The sequence below is a fragment of the Nicotiana sylvestris genome, chromosome 2, assembly GCF_000393655.2.
Source record: "Nicotiana sylvestris chromosome 2, ASM39365v2, whole genome shotgun sequence".
Lineage (NCBI taxonomy): Eukaryota > Viridiplantae > Streptophyta > Magnoliopsida > Solanales > Solanaceae > Nicotiana > Nicotiana sylvestris.
In genome coordinates, this window is record NC_091058.1 from 18,154,673 (window position 1) to 18,165,750 (window position 11,078).

Below are 11,078 nucleotides of genomic sequence, written 5' to 3' on the forward strand. Positions count from 1 at the left end.
TATTTTATTTCAGAGATTGTGGAGTATATGTTCCGTGCTTTGCTGAGTATATTATTGAAGATCTTCCAATCCCTGTTGCCAATTTTGATGTAGATGGTCTTTGAGCTAGGTTTGGTATACTGTTGTGGCACTATGGGAGGAACAAGAAGTTGCATGGCGAATCAAGTGAATTTGAGGCTCCAGTGGCAACAAAAAAGACTCGTAGAAAGAACTGCAAGAAGTAGTATAGGTGTCTTTATGGTTTTAGTTAATCGTAGCATGAAATTTGCAGGATTTTAATAGTTTTTGGTGAAGTATGGTATTTTTCATTATTAGATTGTAAAAATGCTAGCTTTTAAAAGTGTTTTTAACGAATACAATTGTAATAGTATTATATGTTGCTATAACTGTTTTAATGTTGAAATTTATCTTCAGTTTGTTTTATTAGGCTTTTCTTAGGCTTCTTCCATAAAGTTGTTGGTTTATTATGGGTGCCTTTCGGATACAGAATTTTGTCAGCACTTGAAGTCAAGTCATTAGTGCAGAACATGGTTGTTATAGCAGCACAGTTAGTTCCTACTCCTACTGCCATTTGTAATAGGAGGAGCATTATTAGTTCGCTATAATACACCAGCAGAAGCGTGGGGTAGTTATTTTGAGATACCCGTTTGTTTATTAAATGGATAGAGGATTGTAATTATTTAGTGGGTAGAATTCTTTTATGAGTAAAGAAGGGTAAATAGTTTCACTTTTGTAGGTACTCATGTCTTTTCCCCACTCCAGAGGGATGAAATTCAGCCCGCCAGTGCCTTTAAGTACCTCATACACAAAGTCAGGTAAAAATAGCACGGGCTAGCTAGTTTTCGGACTAGTAATTGAAAAATAGCCAGCGTTTGCAAAGTCTTTAAAAATAGCCACTATTTTGCTGCAACACAGAAAGTTCCAGCATAATATACTGGAGATTGGTGCACCTGTGTATGAACTTCCAGCATATTATGTTGGAACTCCAATACACGAAAAGTTCCAGCATAATATACTGGAGATTGGAACACATGTGTATGAACTTTCAGCATATTATACTGGACCGGTATATTAGACTGGAACTCCAGTATATTATGCTGGAAGTTCAGTATATTATACTAGAAGTTGCAGTATAATATACTGCTACTCTTGTATATTATGCTGGAATATTTTCTGGATTTTGAACAGTGTTTTCGTTCAGATTTATCTTTATACGAAAAGTGACTAAATTTTGATTACTTTTGAAACTGTGGCTATTTTTCAATGACCACTTGTAAATCTGGCTATTTTTTAATTTCTCCCCGAAGTATGAGCCTTCCATCAGCTCTCAGCCCTTCCCATTGGGGAGAAATTCAAAAATAGCCAGATTTACAACTGGTCGTTCAAAAATAGCCCAGTTTCAAAAGTAATCGAAATTTAGTCACTTTTTATGTAAAGATAAATCTGAGCGAAAACATTATTTAAAACCCGAAAAATACGCCAGTATATTATACTGGAATTCCAGCATAAGTATGCTTGAACTCCAGCATATTATACTGGAGTTCCAGGATAAGTATGCTGAAACTCCAGCATAGTATGATAGAGTTCCAGTATAAGTACACTAGAACTCCAGCATAATATACTGGGGTTTCAGCAAGTATAATTGTCCAGTAAAATAAACTGGAGTTTGGAGAACCGGTGCTCCAGTCTCCAGTATATTATACTGGAGTCGGCAAAGTATACCGGTCCAGCATAATATGCTGGAGTTCATACACAGGTGCACCAAACTACAGTATATTATGCTGGACCAATCTCTGTTGCAGCAAAATAGTGGCTATTTTTTATTGACTTCATAAACGCTGGCTATTTTTGAATGATCAGTCCGAAAACTGGCTAACGAGTTATTAAATAGAGTTCGTGCATTGAGCAGGTTTTTACGTCTCTGAGTTAGTAGTTTTTCTGTTTATATATATTTCTGAGTTGCGTTAGAAATACTAGAAACAAGTTATAAATGGCAATTCTCACGGAACTTTGTTATCCATATTTGTTGCATGGCTCTTTCTAGTTGGAGGTAAAAAATTAGTCGGTGTTTACGGCAAAGCACGAATGCAAAATATGCATCTTGTATATGTATATTTTTATTTTTTAATTAGAAAAAATGCATAAAGTACCCATTAAACTTGTCAGGAAAAATCATTTACACAACAAAACTTTACGGGTTTCCTAACACCCTACTATTCTTATCTAAACTAAATTTAATACCCCATTGAGTGATGACCTGTCATGAAAAGTGTAGTTCATTTCGTAGATGCGCGTGAGGCAAAAAAAAATAGCTGAAAACTAATTTACTTGTCGAGGTGTCACTTCCCTATTGAATACTCTAACTAATTAAACTTAATACTAATTTTTTCTCTTTTCTTATTCATTTTTCTTTTCTTTTTCGTTTCTTTTTCTCTTTCTTCATTTTAACAGAACCATTGTCACCCTCTTCCTCCCCATTTTTTGAAACTAAGTCATGATTTATTTTTTGCTTCTCTTTTTTTTTTCTTGTTGAATCCCTATTCCCACTCCTCTATTTTCTCCTCCATATTCGCCATATTCACGTACCTCTGATGCGGTGGCTGCCGTCGGTACTGGCATTAACATCTGCTTCCCTATGCACAAATCTGATACATTCCGGTTCAGAAAATTAACTGCTATACAATAATAAGGATTAGAATTTTTTTAATAGTATTTGAAGAAGATAAAGAAGAATGTTATATATTATGGTTAATTTTATATAAATACAGAGATAGAAGGAGATAGCGGAAAATTTTTCCAGAATCGCCATACACGGATGTCACGACCCCAATCCCCGGTCGTGATGGCGCCCAACACGATGCTAGGCAAGCCCGACCAATTCGTCACTCACAATCCCTTATGTAGAATTCATTACCAATTAATAGGATTTAATGCCAAATTAACATGATTATAACTCTGTAGCAATAGATAAACAGTACGGAAAATCCATAAAATATCAATATAAATCTCACCGATCTGGTGTCACGAGCCAAGAGCCTCTAATACAAGTCTGTGTAGCAACCTATACATAGAGTTGTCTAGAATGCGAAAAATAAAGAGGATAAAGGGAGAAATCGGGTCCTGCGGACGCTATGCAGCTACCTCGATGACTCCGGAATAAGCTGAACAGCAGCAGAAAGCTCAAACTATGCCTCCGGGATACCTGTATCTGCACACATGGTGCAGGGAGTAAAGTGAGTACTCCAACTCAATGAGTAATAGCAATAAATAATGACTGATGAAAAGAAAACTCGTAAAACACTACGCAGTTCTATATTGAAACAGTGAGAATATCAAAAACAGCAACTGAATGAAGAAGTCAGTTAAAAGTCCTTTAAGCCAATATCATTTCATTTACTCCTCACGATAACCGAATTCATATTTGTACTGTTGCAACGTGCAGCCCGATCCATATAGTATACTATTGCGGAGCGCAGCCCGATCCATATATATTGCGGCGTGCATCCCGATCCATATATATGTTGCGGCGTGCAGCCTGATCCAAGAATAGTCGACTGCGCTCACTGAGGGTGTGCAGACTCCGGAGGGGCTCCTTCAGCCCAAGCGCTATACTACTGCGGCGTGCAGTCCGACCCATATAATATACTACTGCGGTGTGCAGTCCGATCCATATAATATACTACTGCGGCGTGCAGTCCGATCCATATAATATACTACTGCGGCGTGCAGTTCGATCCATATAATATACTACTGCGGCATGCAGTCCGATCCGCATAAATATATATATTGTTGCGGCGTGCATCCCGATCCATAGCATATCAAATACCCTCACCATGGGGTTCTCGACCCCTCTCAGCCAATATAGACTTGGCCTCTCGGGCACACTGAGATAATACGGGGTTCTCAACCCACACGTTACTCTCATTAGGATTTAACAATTTCTAAAGCTGGTTCATATTATGTTTATCAGTTAAGAACATGACTGAGGGTATGATTTCGACAAGAAAAGTGAGGCCAACCAATACAAATGCCCCCTAAGAGTTCTACAGATTGGTACAAGGCCCCAAACATGGCAACTAGCCCATAATATAATGATATTAATTAAGTCTCAGTCAAAAGTACAGTAAAGTCATCAAACGGGATGGACCGAGTCCAAATCCTCAGTAGTAACAGACCCCACTCTCATCATACAGCGTGTGTCTCATCTCAACATAGCACCACATTGTGCAAATCCGGGGTTTCAAACCTTCAGAACATCATTTATAACCATTACTCACCTCAAGCAGGCCGAAATCCTAGCTCGCTACTCCCTTGCCTCGCAAATCAACCTCCTCGAGCGTCGAATCTGATCAAAACCACAACGAATATGTCGCATTATGCTAAAGAGACAATACCCAATCGAAAACACTCGAAAAATATCAAAATTAACGAATTTGACAAAATCCGAGCCCCAGGCCCACGTCTCGAAACTCAGAAATTTTTATGTCATCGGGTTCCTTATCTTGCCGTGAGTCTATACATACAAAAATCTCACAAATCGTACCACAAATGGCCCCTCAAATCCCAAATTTAGAATTTCAATTTCAAGCCCTAATTTCATACAATTTGGCTATATTTTCATGAATTTCAAGGATGATTTCACAATATAATCATGTATTTAGTTCATAGGACTTACCTCCAATCACTTCCCGTCAAAACCCCTTCAATTCCCGTCCAAAAGCACTCAAGGTTGCTCAAAAATGGTGGAAAAATAGGTTTGGTTCGCAGATGAAATATTTTTAACATTCTGTCCGGGTAATGTAGCTAACCCTATGTGATCGCAACACCTTCTATGCGATCGCATAGAGCAAAATTGCTTTGCACTGACTGCTGCATTTCTGCAGCATTTTCCAACTTCAAAAATTCCCGTTAGCAATCCGAAATCACCCCGAGGCCCCCGGGACCTCAACCAAACGCACAAACATATCTTAAAACATCATCCAAACTTTCTCCAATCATCAAAACACCTCAACTAATACTAAAATCATCTAATTACATCGAATTCAAGCCTAAGTTCTTTTAAAGCTTCTAAAACACGCATTCGATCGAAAACCCAACCAAACCACGTCCGAATGACCTGAAAATTTGCACACGCATCCCAAATCACTTAACGGAGCTACAACAACTCTCAAAATTCCATTCCGGCTCTCAGATCAAAATCTTACCTATCGACCGAAAATCGCCAAAATACTAACTTCGCCAATTCAAGCCTAATTCTACACCGGACCTCCAAAATTACTTCTGATCACATTCCTTAGTCACAAATCATCCCCCGAAGCTAAACGAATCATCGGAATCCAAATCCGAGTCCTCTAACACATAAGTCAATGTCCGGTTGACTTTTCCAACACAAACCTTCCTTAAAGAGACTAAGTGTCTCATTTCTTATCAAAACCACTCCAATTCAACTCGTCAACATAAGCATAACAAAATAGGTAGTGGGGAAAATGGGGCGGTAACTCACGAGATGATGGGTCGGGTCGTCACAACGGAACACCCCGGTGGTGATTTGGTTAATGGTAATTACTGGTGAGTGGTGATCCATTTTGTCTTTTTTGATTACTTATTCTCCAAACATTTTTCTTTTTCTCCCATTTTTTCTTTTACTATATGATATTTGGGATGTGGATTTAGAAATTGAGTCATGGATTTAAGTTGGAATAATTTTAATACATGATTGGAGAGCTTGAAATATCATTTTTCATACAAAAAAATTTCTCTTTTTTTCTCTTAGATCTGGGTGTGTGGGTATTCTTTTTTGAGATTGATGGGAAGGAAAAATGGTCAAATTAAAGGTGCTAAAGTGGAGTAGTAGGGGAGGTGGTTCTGATTTTTCAGAGATAGAATTAATGAGTTTAAGGAAGGTTATGGCTGTGACTGCCTTCCATGGTGGTTGGGTGCGAAAATAATGATGAAGGAAGCTGGAGAAGATGAAATGAAAAAAAGAGTGGAAAAAGGAAAGACAAAGTAAAAATAAAAAAAAGAAAATAGTGCAGTATTTGATCCATGGCGCGTGTTAACACATCCCACCACAAGACTGGTTTGGTATTTTGAAGGAGGTATAAAATTTAGTTTAGATAAGAATAGTGGGGTGTTAGGACACCCGTAAAGTTAATGTGTGTATTTTTCGAACAAGTTTAATGGGGTTTTTATGCCTTTTCTCTTTGATATATTATACAAGTTTTATCATCTCTAAACATAGGCTTCCAGTGACACCAATTACAAGAATATAATCAAAATAAGGGATTCAACAAAGTATATCCAACTACAAGGGATATTGGTAAATATTAAACATATCCTCAAGGATTATATTCCTGGCGTAAGGATGAATAAGGAGGATGCATGGGGTTTAATTTCTTAAGCTTTCAAGATATTAAAAATATTGGAAAATGAAACTTGAGTTGCTTGTTTGAAAGGATAAAAAATGAATTTTAACAACCGTATCAATCATGCCCCCCCCCTCTCTCTCCTTTTTTATTTATTTATTATAAAAGCCCTAAGTGGATTAAGAGGAATTAACTCCATGTCTAGTAAATCAATGCTCATGCATCACGTGATTGTTAATTCACTTAGACGGTTCGAACTATTACAATGAATGGTTGCCATTCATTATCTTATGTTTGAATCATACTTAATAGTTTGATAGTTTTGAAATATAGATACCGGTTATTTTATATTAATAATGTATATTTTACATTCTCATGATGTAATTTAAACGCTATATTAATATGTCGTTTGCATTTATATTTTGAGAAAAAATTATACTCTTAAATCCTAAATCTTGTCATGCTATTAATAAGATTTTCGGCCAACACATGAGTTAAAATATCCTGTGCAATTCATCTTCTCCGCCACTTAAAATGTCCAACTTTATGGGATAAATAAAACCAAAATAAAATAAAATAAGAAGAAGCCAAATTGAGAGACATAAAAGTAAAATAAATTATTGAAGTCAAGAAAATAAAGGAGAGGAAAATAAAAGAAGAGAAACTTCTAGTGTTTTTTTTGTTGGATATCAATGTTTGGTTTGCTGCAATTGGACAAAATTTTCATCTTGCTCACATCGCTTTACTTGTTATTTTCATGCTCGCATTTCCGCCAAACACACAGAAAGTTGTTTTCATCTGACTCTAGAAGAGCACAGTTACGTGTCTAACTATCATTCCATCACTTTGTTGTCTCGAAACCCCAAAATACCCCGCTTGATAATATCAGAGATTCAGAATATTAAAACTAAGAAAAATTACCACAATCATACCGAACTAATAAATGCATATAATATTTTTTTTCATAAAGAAATTATGATTTAATAATGATAGAATAATATATAAATTATTATCGGAATCAAACACTTTAAAATATTATTTAGAGTATGAGTTCACCATCAATAAAAGAAATACATGTAAAATCTTAATCTTATAAATGGGATGTGAAAGAATAACATATAAAATACTTTAGTTATCCCTATTTGTGTAATGTAGTTCAGATTTCGAGAGTCAAATGAGTTTTTCTTTGATCATAATTTTTTAATCTGTCATTCAATATTTTTAAATTATTAATTAATATAATTTATAGTATTTTTATGTAGTTTTCAAATATATAAATTTTACTTTAAAAACTTAAGAATTCTATGTTTTAATTCATAGTTAAAACTAAAATCTTGACTCTCAAAATTTGAATTGTATTACTTAAATTGATATGGATGGAGTAATGTAATTATTTTAAAGGTTTGTATTACCTATAAAGATATTCATTTAATTATTTATTATTGACTCTTAATATTGTATTTACCAAATTTGGTTTGCACATTAAGTACCAAGTAAGTCCGTCTTTTGTTAGTATGAGGTTCTGTGATTGTTTAGAGGTAATATCGGACTGAAATATGATCTAGCTACAGTTTTGTAATTCCATCTTTGGTGATGAATAAAATAATTTAGTTACAAATTTTTTTGGGAGAATTATCTAAGTATATACAATTTGAGATTGGCACCTAATGTCTTTCAAAACCTATATGGATATTCTTTTTTTGTACTGTACTTCTGTCTGAACTAATACTAAAAACTTGTCATATTAACAGAGTCTAAAATTTACACAATACTTATTTACGAAACAGATATCAGAGTAAAAAAACACAAATATATCTCAATTAATTTTACACCGGCTGAGAAAGTGTAAAACAAAATAAAATTATTTAAGGAGGGCAGATACGTCTCTTCACAACAGCATAACCAAAGGCCCGAGACTCATATAAACCGCATCATACAGTAGCAAGTAACACTCTTTCCATCGACCTTCCCCTGTTTTCATCACTCATTTGTTCTCTCAATTTTCCTCAAAATAATGGCTTCCATCTCTTCTCTAAATCAAATTCCTTGCAAAACTCTGCAAATTACATCCCAATATTCAAAACCCACCTCAAAAATCTCAACTTTTCCCATCACCTCCACAAATTTCCCATCAATTTCAGTCAAAGAATTCACAAACCCAAAACCAAAATTCACAGCACAAGCCAAGAACTACGACAAGGACGACGAGTGGGGTCCAGAAGTGGAGCAAATAAAGCCAAGTGGAGGAGGAGTAGCGGTAGCAGAGGAAGAACCGCCAAAGGAGCCGAGCGAAATCGAATTGCTGAAGAAACAGTTGGTTGATTCATTTTATGGAACCAATAGGGGTTTGAGTGCTAGCAGTGAAACTCGTGCTGAGATCGTGGAACTCATCACTAAGCTTGAATCCATGAACCCAACTCCTGCTCCTACCGAGGCGTTGCCTCTTCTCAATGGCAAATGGATTCTTGCGTAAGTTCCTGTTTTCACCTGCACCATGAAAAATATACTTTTTTTTCCATTTATATATGTGGTCCATATTGCTATGTGTGAAATGAACAAAAATAATTTCTCAAACTACAATATTGTCAGAAAGAATTTCTTTTTTCTTTGTTAAGCTGGAATCTGTAATTCTTTTGGGAAAACGGAGAATAACTTTTTTATCAACTTTTGTTGATTTTATGAAAAATTCTCGCTTAATTGAAGGGGTAGTTTAAGGCTGATGAATCTTTTGGATGAATTACTTTAGTAGTAAGGATTGACTCACATGACTAACTGTTTCACTAGCTTGCAATTTTTTTTTAGTTATTACATGTTGTGTATGTTGATTATTGTGCTCTAAGCAATCGGATTCTTTTGTTAAATAAAAACTATCATAGTTCATTTATTCAGCAATCGAATTTGAGTTAACATTCCTGCCTATCTGGAACACAAAGGAAAGATAATAAAAGGTTTTGGTACCTTGAAAACTAGAAGTATCCGGAGCCTCAGAGAAACAGCCAAGTTGTCTCCGCGTGACCTACAGGTAATGGGTTCGAGCCATGGAATTAGTCATTGATGCTTGCATCAGGATAGATTGCCTACATACACCCCCTCGGGGTGCGGCCCTTCACCGGTCCCTGCTGAACGCGGGATGCTTTGTGCACCAGAAAATTAGAAGTATCCCTAATACATATCAGGATTTTAGTGAAATCCCTTCACTATCGTGTTCAACAAAGGTTACTTAGAAGTTTTTGATTTATGGGTGCTAAATACCACGGCTAAATATACCTATTAAAGATATTACTGCGACCATATATGTTGCCATGACCATACATCAAATCAAACATACATCCACCCCTAATTTTAGAGTGTTTTTGAGATGCAGCAAAATTGAAGGAGATTATAATAGTTTGATGTTAAGAGACTAATTTTCTTTGAGAATCACTTTCTAAGGGTGGCATCTTTTCACCACCATCACTGCTGGCTTGTTGATTTGTAGCTAATCATTATCTTTTGATGAAAACAAGGACATTCTTTAGTGCACTAAGAATGTTAAATGTTCTTTCTTCATTGTAAATGTAATATACTCGCGCTTGTTGGCATGAACACTTGGAATTGTATACTGGAAAACTGCAGGTACACATCTTTTTCTGGTCTGTTCCCCTTGTTGTCAAGGGGCACACTGCCTCTGGTTCGCGTCGAGGAGATTTCCCAGACCATCGATTCTGAGACTTTTGCTGTTCAGAACTGTGTCGTCTTTGCTGGACCGTTAGCTACAACTTCCATTACTACCAACGCCAAATTCGAAGTCAAAAGTCCTAAGCGTGTCCAGGTCATTATCTTCTTCCACATTTTTCTAGTCTAATCATCATCCCTCATACTTGATCATCATTTTGGTCTCATGTTATACTGTGTTTCGTGGTTCAGATTAAATTTGATGAAGGCATAATTGGAACACCCCAGTTGACGGATTCTATTGAGCTGCCTGAGAATGTCGAATTCTTGGGACAAAAAATTGATCTATAAGCCCTTTCAAAAGCTTGATTAATTCAGTCCAAGACACAGCTTCTTCAGTAGCCAAGTCTATTTCCAGTCAACCACCAATTAAGTTTCCTATTTCCAACAGCAATGCACAATCTTGGCTGCTGACAACATACCTGGATGATGAGCTTAGGATTTCCAGAGGAGATGGAGGCAGTGTATTTGTGTTGATCAAGGAAGGCAGTCCCCTCTTGAAGCCTTAAAAAGACATTTTCTTGAAGTTGTGTATGATGCTAACTAGTATAGAAGAGCAAAATATAGAAAGGAAAAAATAAAAGATGATGTAAACTAAAAATATGTATTTACATTGAAAGATAAAGCTATAGATCTGCTTGACCTCATGATTTGTAACTATTGAGGTTTCCTGGTGTATCAAATATTGGAAATATATGGCTTGAAAGAATTAGCATATGAACTACGCTGGAATTCAATCAACTTTGGAAGCCTTTCTATGGCGATTTACTTTGAGTGAACCATTAAAATAGTTGATTGAATTCCAAAGTTGGTTTGCGGCCTTAAAGGATTATATAGCTTGTTTGGCCAAGCTTTTTTTTGGCCACAAGTACTTTTTTGGGTCAAAAGTATTTTTTTTCCTAAAATTGAGGTGTTTGGCCAAGCTTTTAGAAGAAAAAAAGTGTTTTTTAGGAGAAGCAGAAGCAGTTTTTGAGAAGCAGAAAAAAGTAGTTTCTCTTC

At 36.0% G+C, this 11,078-nt stretch overlaps 1 pseudogene; it reads left to right on the forward strand.

Annotated features, from left to right (window-relative positions):
• The first annotated feature begins 8,301 nt into the window (after nucleotides 1–8,301).
• Nucleotides 8,302–10,800, forward strand: LOC104249740 (light-induced protein, chloroplastic-like; annotated as a pseudogene).
• The last annotated feature ends 278 nt before the right edge of the window (nucleotides 10,801–11,078 follow it).